Source organism: Jaculus jaculus, chromosome 8, assembly GCF_020740685.1.
Source record: "Jaculus jaculus isolate mJacJac1 chromosome 8, mJacJac1.mat.Y.cur, whole genome shotgun sequence".
NCBI lineage: Eukaryota > Metazoa > Chordata > Mammalia > Rodentia > Dipodidae > Jaculus > Jaculus jaculus.
In genome coordinates, this window is record NC_059109.1 from 112,172,015 (window position 1) to 112,186,643 (window position 14,629).

A 14,629-nucleotide genomic window follows, 5' to 3' on the forward strand; every position below is an offset into this window, starting at 1 on the left:
GGGAGCTGTAACTGCTCTTTGACCATGAGAACTGAAGCTGTTTTTGGATCTCCAGGCACAGAGACCTTACCGTATGGCCTTGGCAAACAGTCTTCAGACACAGAGGCATTTGTGGAGCAGACTTTAGGCACATAGGCACTGTCTAGAAAGTTTTATTTTCTATATATAAGCTTGTGCTTGCCTGAATAAATCTGAGACTTTGATCAGAATATAGACTTGGTCTCCTTCTTTGTGTCTCTTGTCTCCCATCCAGGTTAATTTCCCCTCGGGTCCTTGTTTAGCTCCCCACTGGCCGGGGCACTTGCCAATTCAGCTGGACTAGCTGGCCAGCAAGTCCCAGAGATCCCCCGCTCTGCCTGGGATTGCAGTGTGTACGGTACACAGCATATGATGTAGGTGTGAGAGATTCAAAGTCAGGCCATCATGTCTTCACAGGCAAGCACGTTATCCGCTGAGCCATCACCCTAGGCTCTAGTTGTTCGTAAATGCACCCTGACTCCTACTGTGTGGCACCCTGGGTGATGGAGACATGGGGTAAATCTGGTGACATTCGCAATCCGGAGGGTGAGACAGTTACAGAGCGAAGTGACCAGAGCTGCAGGAGAACTAGATGGAAAGAACGCTTATGGCTGGTGTGCAAGGGGTGGTTTATCCTCGGTTCTCACTGCCTTGCTCCACGTGCACAGGGTCCAAGCAGCCCCACACCACTGGCAGGGGAACTGGGTGTTGGGAACCCAGGAGTCCAGGCCTACCCCTGTTTTTGTTTTTGTAAAGCTGACATTGACACACCCACCCACCAGAAAGGCTAAAACTCAAGACTTGATAGGATCAAATGTTGGTGAGGGAATGGAGCCACTGAATGCTTGTTCAGTAAAAATGGCAAGTAGTACAAACGCTCTGGAGAAAGTTCTGTCTGCTTCTTATAAAACTAATACGCCTACTCTACAACCTTGAAATGAGAGCAGATCCACCAAAATCCTCATGAAAGATGTTCGTAGAAAATGTATTCACAACAGCCCCAAACTGGAAGCAGCCCAGGTGTCCACTGGCAGGAAGGAGACTGAATGGGGACATTGTGGCACATGCATACAATGGGATAGTGTGCCTCTATAGAAAGGATGGGTCATGACACGGGTGACTAGCCAAGACGTCATGCTTCGTGCTCAGAGGAAGAGGCCAGAGGCACACGGAGGAGGCCATGTGATTGAAACGTGCTCATGTGTATAAGATCATGCAACAGACTGAGGGAGTATTGGGTAGGAAGGCATGAAGGGGCCTCTTTGGGGTGATGGTGAGATTCCAAATCGCAGTAGAAGTGTGGGTGACACGGGCATGTGCACTTGTCCAAGTTTTGCAGGTGACTTCAAATCTACTTTGCATATTGAAGTGCTTTCTCTTACCTAGCTGACTTTCTGGTGCCAATGCCATCCATGATATGGTAACAGTGGCAGCCATGAGCATTAGGGCCCACAGACCGGTTCTAGAAAGTTCTCCATCTAGAATGGAATTTCAAATGGGAAAGTGTGGGGGTGGGGAGGGAGGGAATTACCATGGGATATATTTTATAATCATGGAAAATGTTAATAAAAATTTAAAAATAAATAAATAAATAAATAAAAAAGAAAGTTCTCCATCTAAAGATTAGTGCCAGATCTTCCAGGCACTGTTGACCAATCTATCAATGGCAATATTCCCTCTGTATTTTACATCTTTTAAGAAATATTTTTATTAATTTATTTGAGAGAGGCAAAGAGAAAGAGAGAGCAAGATTGGGTGTGCTAGGGTCAACAGCCACTACAAATGAACTCTATTGTTCCTCTTGTGCATCTGGCTTACGTGGGTCCTGGAGAATCGAACCTGGGTTCTTTGGCTTTGCAGGCAAGCACCTTAATCACTAAGCTATCTCTCCAGCCCTGTATTTTACATCTTTCTGCCTTGTTCTGTCTCTGAGTGGCCTTTAGAGGGCTTTGAGGATCAAGATCAAGACAGAATTCCCCTTTTCATTCTGAATGGCCAGTTTTATCATATACACTTTAAACCTTCCCAGTCTCCGGTTGCTTTGAGACAGCCCTGAGGTCCTCCTCTAGGAGGGGTTGGCAAGGGTAGTGTTGAATTCCTCACCAGTACACAGACGGGGCATGGCTTCGACTTCCTGAGGCCCAGCAGGCAGTGTGATGCAAGTGAGCAGTATCTGATGAACCGGATGTTGGCCTCCTCTGAGCTGAAAGCCCAACTGTTGACAAATATTGAATTCCAAGCAATGGTATGGTGCTAGAAAAAAAAAATGGATAGGAAGGCCACAGCCATCTGCACCTTACTTAAGAATATGTCACCCAGTACCATGGACAGAGCGGAAAAAGCAATGACATCAGCGCAGACAGATGTCCACATCCAGCACCATCTGGGAAAAGAACTTCTGGTTGAAAATGCCCATCACAAAGACAAGATGTCAGTGACAAAAAAATAAGGCCAGGTGGGAGGCAGGAAGGAATGACCGGAAGTCAGGCCCACCCTGTGGGAAAACAGCAGAGGCGCATACAAGGAGGGGTCGTGTGGGTGGGGAGGGTCCCTGGAGGGAAGCAGGGAAGTGTCGGCTGTGAGGCCTCCCACCTCTCCATGGAATCCTTGTTCAGCCTCAGCCAAGCGGCTGGGCTGTTCGTTGACTCGTTCCTCCTGCATGACCCGGTGACCTGGTGAGTAAATGTTAGCACAGGAGCCCAACCCCATGGAGGTGACCACAAGGGAGGTGTCCTGTGGTTCCCCTGTGACCCCCCTACTGGCCCTCCCCCAGGAAGTCAGGATAAGCAAAGAGCAAGACATTCACCATCCTGAATGGACACAGAGCCCAGAACAGGTGCACAGAGGTTGGAGAACTCAGTTCCCCGGGGGCCAGAGCCTCCGCTGGTGGACACAGCTGTCCCAAGGTAAGAGACTGCAATCTGGCTATCGTGTGCTCAGTACACACTCATGGCGTCGCTTTATGTGGCATGGATGGTGGGGGCAGGGTTTTCTAGAAGGATGTGCTGCCTACAAGCACCTACTGCTAGGAGCAGGCAAGTTATTGTCTTCCTACTCTACGGTCCTTGTGAGGTTGGGCACGGTCCTGGTTGAGCTTTGACATGTCTCCTCCAATCACTGGCTCATCTCCCCTGAAAGAGAGAGCAAAGTTTGGGAGTGTGGCTCAAAAATAGAGTGCTTGCCTACTGGGCAAGAGGTCCTGGGTTTGATCTTAGGATGGAAAGAAGGAAAGAAAGGAAGGAAGGAAGGGAGGGAGGGAGGAAAGGAAGGAGGGAGGGAGGGAGGAAGAAAGAACAGAAAAGCAGACAGCATTTGCTCACTAGGGTTCAGCAGCATGTTTCTGTTTCATCTAGGCATAGAGAAGGCATTTCACCTCTATAACAGGGTTCACCCAAATCTCCTCTGAGCCCACCCACATCATGGCTGCATTCAGGACTGGTGTGAGGTTCTATAGATTAAAGCAGCTGTGGTGGTGGTTTGATTCAGGCGTCCCCTATAAACTTAGGTGTGCTGGATGCTAGGTTCCCCAGCTGATGGCAATTGGAAATTAAAGCCTCTTGGAGGGAGTGTATTGTTGGGGGCGGGCTTATGGGTATTATAGCCAGTTTCCCCATGCCAGTGTTTGGCCCACTCTTCCATTGTAATTGTCCACTTTATGTGAGCCAGGAGGTGATGTCCACCCTCTGCGCATGCCACTGTTTCCGAACCGCCATCATGGAGCTTCCCCTTGCGCCTGTAAGCCAAAATAAACCTCTTTTTTTTTTTCCCCACAAGCTGCTCTTGGTTGGGTGAATTCTACCAGCAATGAGAACCTGACTGCAACATCTGTATTCTATGAACCCTCTTCCTTTAGTGCATAATGAACCCCCAAATGTATGAAAGTTGAATAGGGAAAGAATCATGGTGAGTAAGTGTGTGTGTGTTGTACATAGGGGTACCCGATTCTCTCTACTTGCGTCCGTGCTGTTTGGGATTGGTTTCCAGCTCACTCCATCTCCCGAAGAGACCATGAGCCCAACAGGACAGGGGCTGTTCTGTGTGCCCTCTGCAGTGTCCAAGCCATCCACATACGAGGGTGGGGGGTGACACACGTCGTTAACCTGACTGCTGGTGGCAACTTTGTCCCACCAGAACCTAGATTTCTAAAGAAATAAGAAAAGTCAGAGGGAGAAAGTTTGGGGCTTGTATGTATCAGATATCCTCCTCCCCCCTCCCCCATAAACTCATGTGTTTTGAACGTTTGGTCCCCCAGTTGATGGAAATTTGAGAGATGAAGCCTTGCTGGAAGAGATGTGGTGTTGGGGGCAGGTTTAGGGGTGTTACAGCCAGCTCCCTTTTGCGAGGAATTGGCTTGCTCTCCTGCTGCTGTTTTCCATGCACAGAGGTGATGTCCAGCCTCTGCTCATGCCATGCTCTCCCCTGCCATCATGGAGCTTCCTCTCGGGACTGTGAGCCAGAATCCATCCTTGCCTCCCATCAGCTGCTTTGGGCCTGGTGCTTTGTCCCAGCGGCGAGGCTGAACTGTGCTACCCCGGGCTGCTAATGGGACCTTCCCTGCTTTCCTGACCCGGGGAGAAGGGTGGTGAGGGGTGGCCCTCACAGTCCGTGTCCATGGTGGACAGCTACACAGAAATAAGGCTGACCTCGGGGCAGTTCACAACTGAGGCTCTCAGTGTGAAGAAGTCAGCTGCCTAGAAGCACCCCCCATCTCCCAGGAACACCCCTCTATTTCCAACACATAGCCATACCCTGCTTCTAAGGACAGACAGCCAAGCCTGAGGGGGGTGTTCTCACAACCTGAACTTTTCCAAGCACTGAGTTTGTCCTTTATCCAGCCCTGGCCAAGCGGCAGCCACATCTACAAGCACAGCAGTTCCATCACAAATGCACGTACGCAGGGCCTCACTCCTTGTCCCAGGCCCAGCTCTCTAAGCCAGCACTCTGCAAACCTGTCTCGTGTCCCCAGAAAACCTGCTCAGTCAAGATCAGACAAAGCTTGGTGCCAATGCCTGTGTTCTCCACGGGGCCCCACATCTCTGTCCCAGGACTCTGAGATGGCAGCCAGAGACAGACATGAGGAAGGAGGAGGCAGAAGAGAGAGAAAGAGATGTAAAAGGAAACAGAGAGGGCTGGAGAGATGGCTTAGCCGTTAAGGCCCTTGCTTGCAAAGCCTAAGGACCTAGGTTTGATTCCCCAGGACCCACGTGAACCAGATGCACAGGGTGGCACATGTGTCTGGAGTTCGTTTGCAGTGGCTGGAGGCTCTGCTGCACCCATTCTCTCTCTCTCATAAATGGGAAAAAGTTTTTTTTTAAAAAAAAAAGGAGAGAGAGAGACAGAGATAGGATAAGGGAGAAAGACGGCACCAGAACAGATAGGTGAGGAAAAAAGGCAGAGAGGAGACAGAAGCAAACAGAGAGAAATCAGAGGCAGTGTGAGAGACCTCCGGGAGAAATGGGTTCAGAGACAGAGCAGTGGAATCCTCCAAGCTTTCTCGTGGGGGGTTTTCAAGCTGTTGGGGACAGCCACACCTCCGGCAGTGTCACCCTTCCTCCATCTCAGTGCTGATTCCCCCCCCCCCACACACACACACACATACGGTGTGCTTGGTCCCTTTTGACACTTGCCTTTCCGAGAGAAATCCCTGTGTCAATGCCCATGCTATTTGGTCACACACCTGGACTGGGCTCACTGAAGTGGACACGCACCCCATCCGGGGTCCTGTCCTTAGGACACCTAGCCTTCACCTCGCTGATCTTCCCTGACCACATACTGCCCATGGGGCGGTAGGGGTGATCTTAGGGCTCTAGGCCTCTGCTTTGAGTTTCCACGACCTCTGCAAGCTCGCTTAGCCCTGTCAGGGCCTGACCGTGAACCCCACCAGAGCAGTGAAGCTGGGACCCCCGCCAGTCTCGGCCTCCAGGTGAAGCTGGGACCCAGCCTGGCTTAACTATAGTTTGTTTGCATTGAATTTAGTTTATTCCCACCCCACAAAAGAGGGATTAAGCCCAGAACGGATTTCCTGGGCTGCCCTGAGTGCGCTTTTGTTGCTGTTATCAGCAGGGTTTGCAGCAACGTTTCCCAGAAACCCAGGCCAGCAATCAGGCTCGGTCAGGCTGGGTTGAGGCTCAGACTCTGGGAAAGGAACGGTCTTCCTCCGCTCCCTTGACCTCTGGCCCACCTAATTTGACTCAAGCTATTTAGTGCAGTCATTTGCTGATGCAAAGACTTTTTTTTTTTTTTTAATTCTTAAAAACACTAAGGAAAGCTCGGCGTAGTGGTGCACGCCTTTAATCCCAGCACTCCGGGAGGCAGAGGTAGGAGGATGCTGTGAGTTTGAGGCCACCCTGAGACTACATAGTGAATTCCAGGTCAGCCTGGGCTAGAGTGAGACCCTACCTCAAAATATTAAAAAAAAAACAAACCAAGGGTATAGGTAAAAGTTACCTAGGATCACATCATCAAAAAACAAAATGGTAGCACACCCCTTTAATCCCAGCATAGGCAGAGGCAGGAGGATCACCGTGAGTTTGAGGCCAGCCTGGGGCTAGAGTGAGTTCCAGGTCAGCTTGAACTAGACAGAGACCCTACCTCCAGGGGGAAAAAAAAAAGTAACCAAATATTTGGGGGACTCATTTTCTTCTAGACTATTTTCTAGATTGTAGATTACATATTATTATTGCATATATATTTGCTACATTATATGTTATCCATCTCAAAATACAGAGGGAATCATTTCCCTTTTCACTTGCTTCAGTTGGTGTCTTTGCAGAGTTTTGCAGTGCTTGGCCAATGACCAGGATTTGTTGAACCAAATCCCCTGTGGCTGGGCATCAACCTTGGCCCTGCTTGGGACTGTTATAGGTAGTGATACAGGGAACAGCTCTGGCCCCAAACCACTGAGCAATTACCCCAGCAGAGGCAGCACATGCCCTGAGGCCAAAGTGGGGGTTGAGCCTGCCTGTTCCTCAACAGCCTTATACAAGTTTATCCCATCCAACCTGACCCATGGTGTCACGGAACCCAACACCATTCTGTAGTACTGGGAGAAGGAGGCCACAGACAGGTACCAATCTATCCAAAAGCAACCTGCAGGCCATGACATGACAGCCAGAAGATTTTCTCTCTACTCTGTGATCTCTTTGGGATTGTGCCAGACCATCATAATGTTCATCAGGGCACAGGCAGGAAGCAGCAAGGCTGCAGCCTCTATACTGGTAACAGCAATCACTGAATAGTTGCTGGGATGAGCGTCCAGACCAGACACACCAGATGGGAAGAAGGGGTTTATTGCAAGCTTACAGGTCCAGGTGCAAGAAGAAATGGCTCCCATTCACAAATCCAAGCTGAGAGACACCCCCAAACAAGCGAGCGCTCCAGAGCTCAAAACCTCTCTGAATACCTTTAGGCTGGAAGTCAGACCCACCCCCAGGAACACGCCCCCATAGAGCAAAAGCCTGCCTGGTAAGGGCTGAAACAGCAAACTCGGTGTTAATAAAACGCCTGAGTCTATGGGGTCGTCCACTCAGACCAGTGCAGCGATCACGTGTCACACCCTCATCTGCTGAGCCCGGGTCCTGACGACTTCAACACCAGTCCTCCCCAGGCAACAGGACCTGGCGCAGGAATGAAAGGTTTCCTCTGTGCCGGGGAAGCACCTTGGGTGCCAAGAAATGCTTTTATGCAGGAAGATTTGAGTCCACTGAGAGCTCACCTTCCTCTATTCCTTCTCTCTTCAGAGCCACAAACTGGTGACAAGCCCTCCTGGTTGCCTCCTGCCCAACCCTATCATGTCCTCTGAGGCATTCTGCTTCTATGTGACCTCAGTCTTCCCAGGACAGGCCGCCCCACACCCTAGCGGGGCAGAAGGGCACAGCAGTGGCCCAGAGGTCAGGTAGATCTGGTCCCGATCCTAGGCCCTCTGAGGATTGTGGGAACATGGGTAGGTCACTGCTCTTCATCCAGACCTTGCCTCATCTGGAAAGGGGGAACTGGCAGGCTGGTTTTCCTTCCCTGGGCATCAGTTTGGTGGTCTGAGGAGTGGGGACTGGTGGTCTTTTCCACTCTGCCTCTCACTGTGCCTGAATGGCCAGCTTGGGCTTCAGGGAGACTATCTTCCCAGCTTCCATGGGAAGCCAAGAGCTCTGCGCAGTCTCTTTCTCTTTTTTTTTCTTTTTTATACATTTTTATTTATTTATTTGAGAGTGACACAGAGAGAGAGAGAAAATGGGTGTGCCAGGGCCTGTAGCCACTGCAAACAAACTCCAGACACGTGCGCCCCCTTGTGCATCTGGCTAAGGTGGGTCCTGGGGTCCTTAGGCTTCACAGGCAAGTGCTTAACCACCAAGCCATCTCTCCAGCCCCGCAGTCTCTTTCTGTTCAAGGGTGGGAGCACAGGCAGGTGAAGACGGTAGGAGAATGGGCCCTGGCTGACACTATGACAAGGCCCCCCTTCTCTCCATAGAAAAGACAGCTAGGGGGCTACAGAGATGGCTTAGCAGTTAAGGCGCTTGCCTGTGAAGCTCAAGGACCCACGTTCGATTCTCCAGGTCCCACATTAGCCAGATGCAAAAGGTGGCGCATGTGTCTGGAGTTCGTTTGTAGTGGCTGGAAGCCCTGGCATGCCCATTCTCTCTCTCTGTCTCTCTCTCTCTCTCTCTCTCTCCCTCTTTCCCTCTCTCAAATAAGTAAATAAAAATAAAATATACAAATATTTTTTTAATTTTCTTTTTTAAAGAAAAGCTAGCTAGGGTACTGAGCTTTGGTGGCACTTGGTGAGGTTTTTCTCCAACTTTCCTGCTTAACTTCCCCAGCTGTCTCCTGGGCAAGGCAGAGCTCTCGGCTGACTGCTCTGTCCTCCGAGCAGGACTTGCCAGGCTCGCCCTGGCCCCTGCCTCTTCCCGCATCATCTCTTCCCCTCTCTAAACCACCATCTCAGGAAGGACTCACACCAAAAACCAGACAGACCCAGAGCCCAGCCTTGACTTTACCTCAAAAGCAATTAATCAATATAAAATAACAAGACCCTCTTGAGAAAGAAAAAGGAAAAGTGCCTTCACAGATGGTCCTTTCTCTTGAAATCCCTCGATCATTTCCAGCTGTGTCAGGACCCCTCAGGAGGGACCAAGAGCTGTACCTGTGATCTTGCCCACACACACACACACACACACACACACACACCTGCATTGTGGCCTGGTTGCCTTTGCATCTAACACATGTGGAGTGGCAGCGCCTAGCACACCTAAGCTTCAGAGCTTTGTTCCATCAAACCCTGGTGTGGACTCCCCCCAATGTGCTCTCAGAAGAGCCCAGCTCCGGCCAGATGGTCAAGAAAAAGGTCTCTCCAAGGGGAGGGAGGGGCCTGACATGGAGACTCAGCAAATGGGGAGCCAGCCTGGTTCAGTGTGTGCAAAGGCCCTGAGGTAGGAATGAATGGATAGTGGGGTGTGGAGAGATGAGGCCTGAGAGATGGCCAACAGCCAGCCACGTCCTGTCCTTCAGATCCTGGCCCTCGGTTCTCATGCAAGAACCATGTGGCCTTTGGGGGATTTTAATAAGTCAGGTAGGGACACAGCCTGGGTGATAGTTCCAAGAGTTAAACCTTGGCTATTGGGTGGAATTAGATTTTTTTTAAATCTATTTTATTGATTTGAGAGAAAGAGAGAGAATGGGCACACCAGGGCCTCCAAGCCACTGCAAACAAATTCCAGACACAGTAGCCCCCTTGTGCATCTGGCTTTCGTGGGTCCTGGAGAATCGAACTGGTATCCTAAGGCAGACAAATAAATGCCTTAACCACTAAGTCATCTCTCCAGAGCTGGAATTAGATTTTGGTAAGAGCATAAAGACAGAGACCAAGAGGGGCCTGGCATCAGAACAAAGAAAGTAACAGAGGAGGGATGGAGGACAAAGGACACCCCTCATAGAGTGAGGTACAACCCCTGAAGTAGACAGAGGGCTTTGGGGGCTCAGAGGAGGGTAAGAGCGCAGGGGCCAGTACTGGGCAGATGCTGTCCTCTTAATTGGGCCTTGAAGATGGCTGAAGGGGTAGTTCTATGAGGAGATGGTCCGAGCATTGCATCCTCAGAGGTGAGCAGCCATGCTGAAGGACCACTGATCAGCTTATAGCCAAGAGCAGGACAGAAGCCATGCCTATGAGGGAGCTTTTGTGTGGGGTAGAGGGTTCCAGGAAGAGGACGGGCACAAGGAATACAGAGATTTTGCCAAAGAAATGAAACCAGACAAAGAGGCCCAGGGCAGGCAGAGGGGCAGTGTGGGGTTAGATGTACAGCCCTCAGAGGCACAGTGATGCCTGCTGGGGTAGCAAATGGGCCAGATGGACAAGCAGGAAGCCAGAGCTATTGTGGGTCTGGGCTCTGGCACCAGTTCCTGTGCCCCACAGAGGGACATTGTCCCCAGTCAGCCAGCTGGGGAGCTAGGCAGTGGCATGGGCAGAGGTGTGCCTAAGCTGCTGGCAGGGTCCTTCCTGAGAGACCTCCTGGCTCCAGAGCAGCTTGCCATAGTTGTTGGGACCTTTGGCTTGTTCCAGACACGGCAGGATGAAAACCACACTTCCCTCTGCTCCTCTTGGCACCACTGGGAAGAGGAGGCCAGCCAGGACCTGTGTGACCTCAGAGCCTCTCATCGCCCTACAGATGGGAACAGGACTGAACAGGGGTGCTCCCAGCCCTAAGCCACAGTGGTCCCCCTCTAGACAGAAGTCAGCAGCCCAGGCATGTCCTCAGAGGGTGTCCACAGACCATGTCTGTATCTCTACCTGCTGGAAGTCACCAAGAAAAGAGAGTGTAGCTAGGAGGGCGTGGACTTCGCCACCCCTGGCCCTGTGACTCTGAGCAGATCTCCAGTCTCTCTCTCTCTCTTTCTTTTCTTTGTTTGTTTGCTTTTTTGTTTTTTTAATTTTTTTTGTTCATTTTTTATTTATTTAGTTGAGAGCGACAGACACAGAGAGAAAGACAGATAGAGGGAGAGAGAGAGAATGGGCGCGCCAGGGCTTCCAGCCTCTGCAAAGCGAACTCCAGACGCGTGCGCCCCCTTGTGCATCTGGCTAACGTGAGACCTGGGGAACCGAGCCTCGAACCAGGGTCTTAAGCTTCACAGGCAAGCGCTTAACCGCTAAGCCATCTCTCCAGCCCTGTTTGTTTGCTTTTCAAGGTAGGGTCTCACTGTAGCTCAAGCTCACCTGGAATTCACTATAGTCCCATGGTGGCCTTGAACTCACGGCGATCCTCCTACCTCTGCCTCCCAAGTACTAGGATGAAAGGCATGTGCCACCACACCCACATTCTTTATCTTATTTATTTGAGGGAGAAGGGGGTGGGGGCAGATAGAGAGGGAACACGCCAGGGCCTTCAGCTGCTGCAAACAAACTCCAGATACATACACCACCTTGTACATCTTGTTTATGTGGGTTCTGGGGAATCAAACCTGGGTCCTTTGGCTTTGCTGGCAAGCACCTTAACTGCTAAACCATCTCTCCAGATCACTTTTTATTTATTTTTTTAAAATTTTTTATTTTTTGGTTTTTCAAGGTAGGGTTTCGCTCTAGCCAAGGTTGACATGGAATTCACTATGTAGCTTCAAGGTGGCTGCAAACTCACGGTGATCCTCCTGCCTCTGCCTCCCGAGTGCTGGGATTAGAGGCATGCACCACCACGCCCGGCACTGCTCATTATTCTTTCACTCCACAAATATCCACAGGGGAAGGTTCTTGCCCTGGAACAACCAAGTGAAACCTCGTGCCAAAGGCATGGGGGCCTACAGCAGTTGATGTTCTCAGTGGCCTGGCAGGAGATTCTACCATGAACCCCGTTGTGCCGAGGTGGTCGTGAGAGACCCAGAGAAGTGATGCTGAGGGCCTGGGGAAGCATAGCGCAGGGGTGGCAAAGTGGGATTTGAATCTATTGTCTTTTTTGTTTTGAGGGGTTTTTTTGTGGTTTTGTTTATTTGTTTGTTTGTTCAAAGTAGGGTCTCACTCTAGCCCAGACTGACCTGGAATTCACTATGCAGTCTCAGGGTGGCCTCGAACTCACAGCGATCCTCCTACTTCTGCCTCCCGAGTGCTGGGATTGGAGGTGTGCGCCACCACGCCCAGCTTGAATCTATTGTCCTAAGCGAAAAAGCGTCCAGGAGAGGGGCTTGCACTTGGTAAATGGATAGAATGAGCCTCAGAATGGTTATGACATGAGCCCCAAGTTACCCTTACTGTAGTGGTAGAGTCAGGACTTGAAACCTATCTTCCCATGTCCCTGCTGGCTCCACCGGGGTATGAAGACATCCCAGGTGGGTTTTGAAGCCGGGGTTCTGTTTCAAATCCTGACTCTGCCACTTGCTGACCGTGGAGGCTGACTTCCTTGCTGAAGTCAGGGTGCCTGGCTGAGCACGGGGGGTGGCGGGGACTAGACCCACCGACCCTAATGAGTACAAAGCCTGCAGCAGCGTCTGCCGGGTCCGAGCCTCTCATCCATCTTGACCACTGCTAAGCTCATCTGTGTCCCATGGGAGCGACCGCCCAGGGTGCAGGAGCCCATTTGGAGGCTCACAGTGTGCCTGGGCCAGCTCCCCGCCATACACCCCAGCACCCCACACCTCATTCCTCAGGCCAGTCAGGACTCTCCTTTCTCCAAAGCTCAGGAAGTTGGAGTCCAGAGGCTGCCTCCAGGAAGGGCTCTGGTTCACCAAGAGCTGCAAATATTTGCCTTGGAGATTTTGGCCCAGCGTGAGGCCTCGGCCCACTTGGGCAGGGTGGCTTTCCAGGCCAGGGTTAGGAGGATATAAGGCTGGGCCTCCAGACCCACCACCCAGGAGAGGAGTGGACGAGCCCAGGACTCCAACACGTCCAGGTAAAATGTAGGGAAGGGCGGGCTGGAAGCCTTGGCAGCCAAGGAAGGCCCCAAGCAGAGGATACCTGTTGGGGTGAGCCCATGTACAATGTGGGCTTGGGGCTTGATAATAGCCTCATTGCCAGGACACCACTGGGGTCAGGACCAAAGACAGAGGCCTCACGTCCAGAGAAGGTTCAACCTTTTCCAGGCCTCATTCCAGGGGCATTGACCCACTGCGTATACACGTGCTCAGTACCCAGATGCACTGTGCTGGTGCCAGGGACAAAAAAGAGAGAGATCAGCCTCAGTAACTTTCATGGAACCCTGGTGGAGTGATGGGGAGGGCGGGGGGCTGGTGACTCAGGGGTCACTGTGCTCAAGGGTGGGCAGTTAAGAGAAGGCTTCCTGGGATACGTGACATGTGGGAAGCAAAGATAAGTCAAAGAGGGGCTGGAGAGGTGGTTGAACAGTTAAGGAGCTTGCCTGCAAAGCCTAATGATCCGGGTTAGATTCCCTAGTACCCTTGTAAGGCCAGATGCACAAAATGGTGCATACATCTGGAGTTCGTTTGCAAAGGCTGGAGGCCTTTGCATTTTCTCTCTCTTTGTCTTTCTTTAAGAGTAGAAAATCAGACAAAAACGAATAGCAATAACAAAAAAAAAAAAAAAAAGATGAGTAAGTAAACTGGGCGTGGTAGCACACACCTTTAATCCCAGCACTTGGGAGGCAGAGGTAGGAGGATTGCCAAAAGCTCGAGGCCACCCTGAGACTACATCTACATAGTGAATTCCAGGTCAGCCTGAGCTAGAGTGAGACCCTACCTCAAAATATATATATATGTGTGTGTGTGTGTGTGTGTATGTATGTGTGTGTATATATATATATGTATATATATATATATATATACATATATATATATATATATATACATACACATACATATATGCACATATATGTGCCGACAGACAGGAAAGCAAGGCTGGGACCCATGTGGGCTGGGGTGTGAGGAAAGAGTATTACACAAGAGGTGATGCTACAGGCTCTAGGTTCACAGCTGCTCTGATCAGAGGCTGAGCAACGGGTGCAGACTGGGCCCAGGCGTTTGAAAGATAAAGATATGGTGTGGAGAGTGGGGGCTGCCCTGGCAAATGTCCCTCTGTCCTCCGCTCTTGTCCACAAGATGGTTCCATCCGATGCCAATATTAGCGCTGTCAGTCCTCATCATTGCGGTAGCAGCTGTTTGTGGGTACTTACAGAGTGCCAGCCTGCCAGTACATCCCTCCTGACAACTGCCCTGTGGCACAGCACTATCCTGACCACCCGTGATCAAACTGAGGACAGAGCCCATGACGGGGGCAGGCCTCCTACTTGAGTGGCTCTACTTCCCGGGAACACGACATGTCCTCTCCCGACCTGAGGCTGCTGTGGCGGGGTCAGGGGGTCCTGTGACTTCACAGGGATCCCAAGAAGGCTCAGACTCCAGTTCTTCCACGGCTCCCAGGAGCCATTCACTCCCTCAGCAGCCACTAATGAAACTGGACTCTGAACTGTGTGTCGTATCAGGGACAGCGTGGGGAGCAGGCAACAGGGCTCCCCTTCCAGAGCTCACAGCCTGACCAAGGACCCTGAGATCTAATCCTGGTCACCTGTGTCTCAAGAGAGCCCCTGCTGCAGCCCACAGCAGACACATGTCACCCAGTGCCACATTTATCTCTGGTGACAAGAAATCCATGTTCCATGGCAGGAGCTCAGGCCCCTAGACCCATATC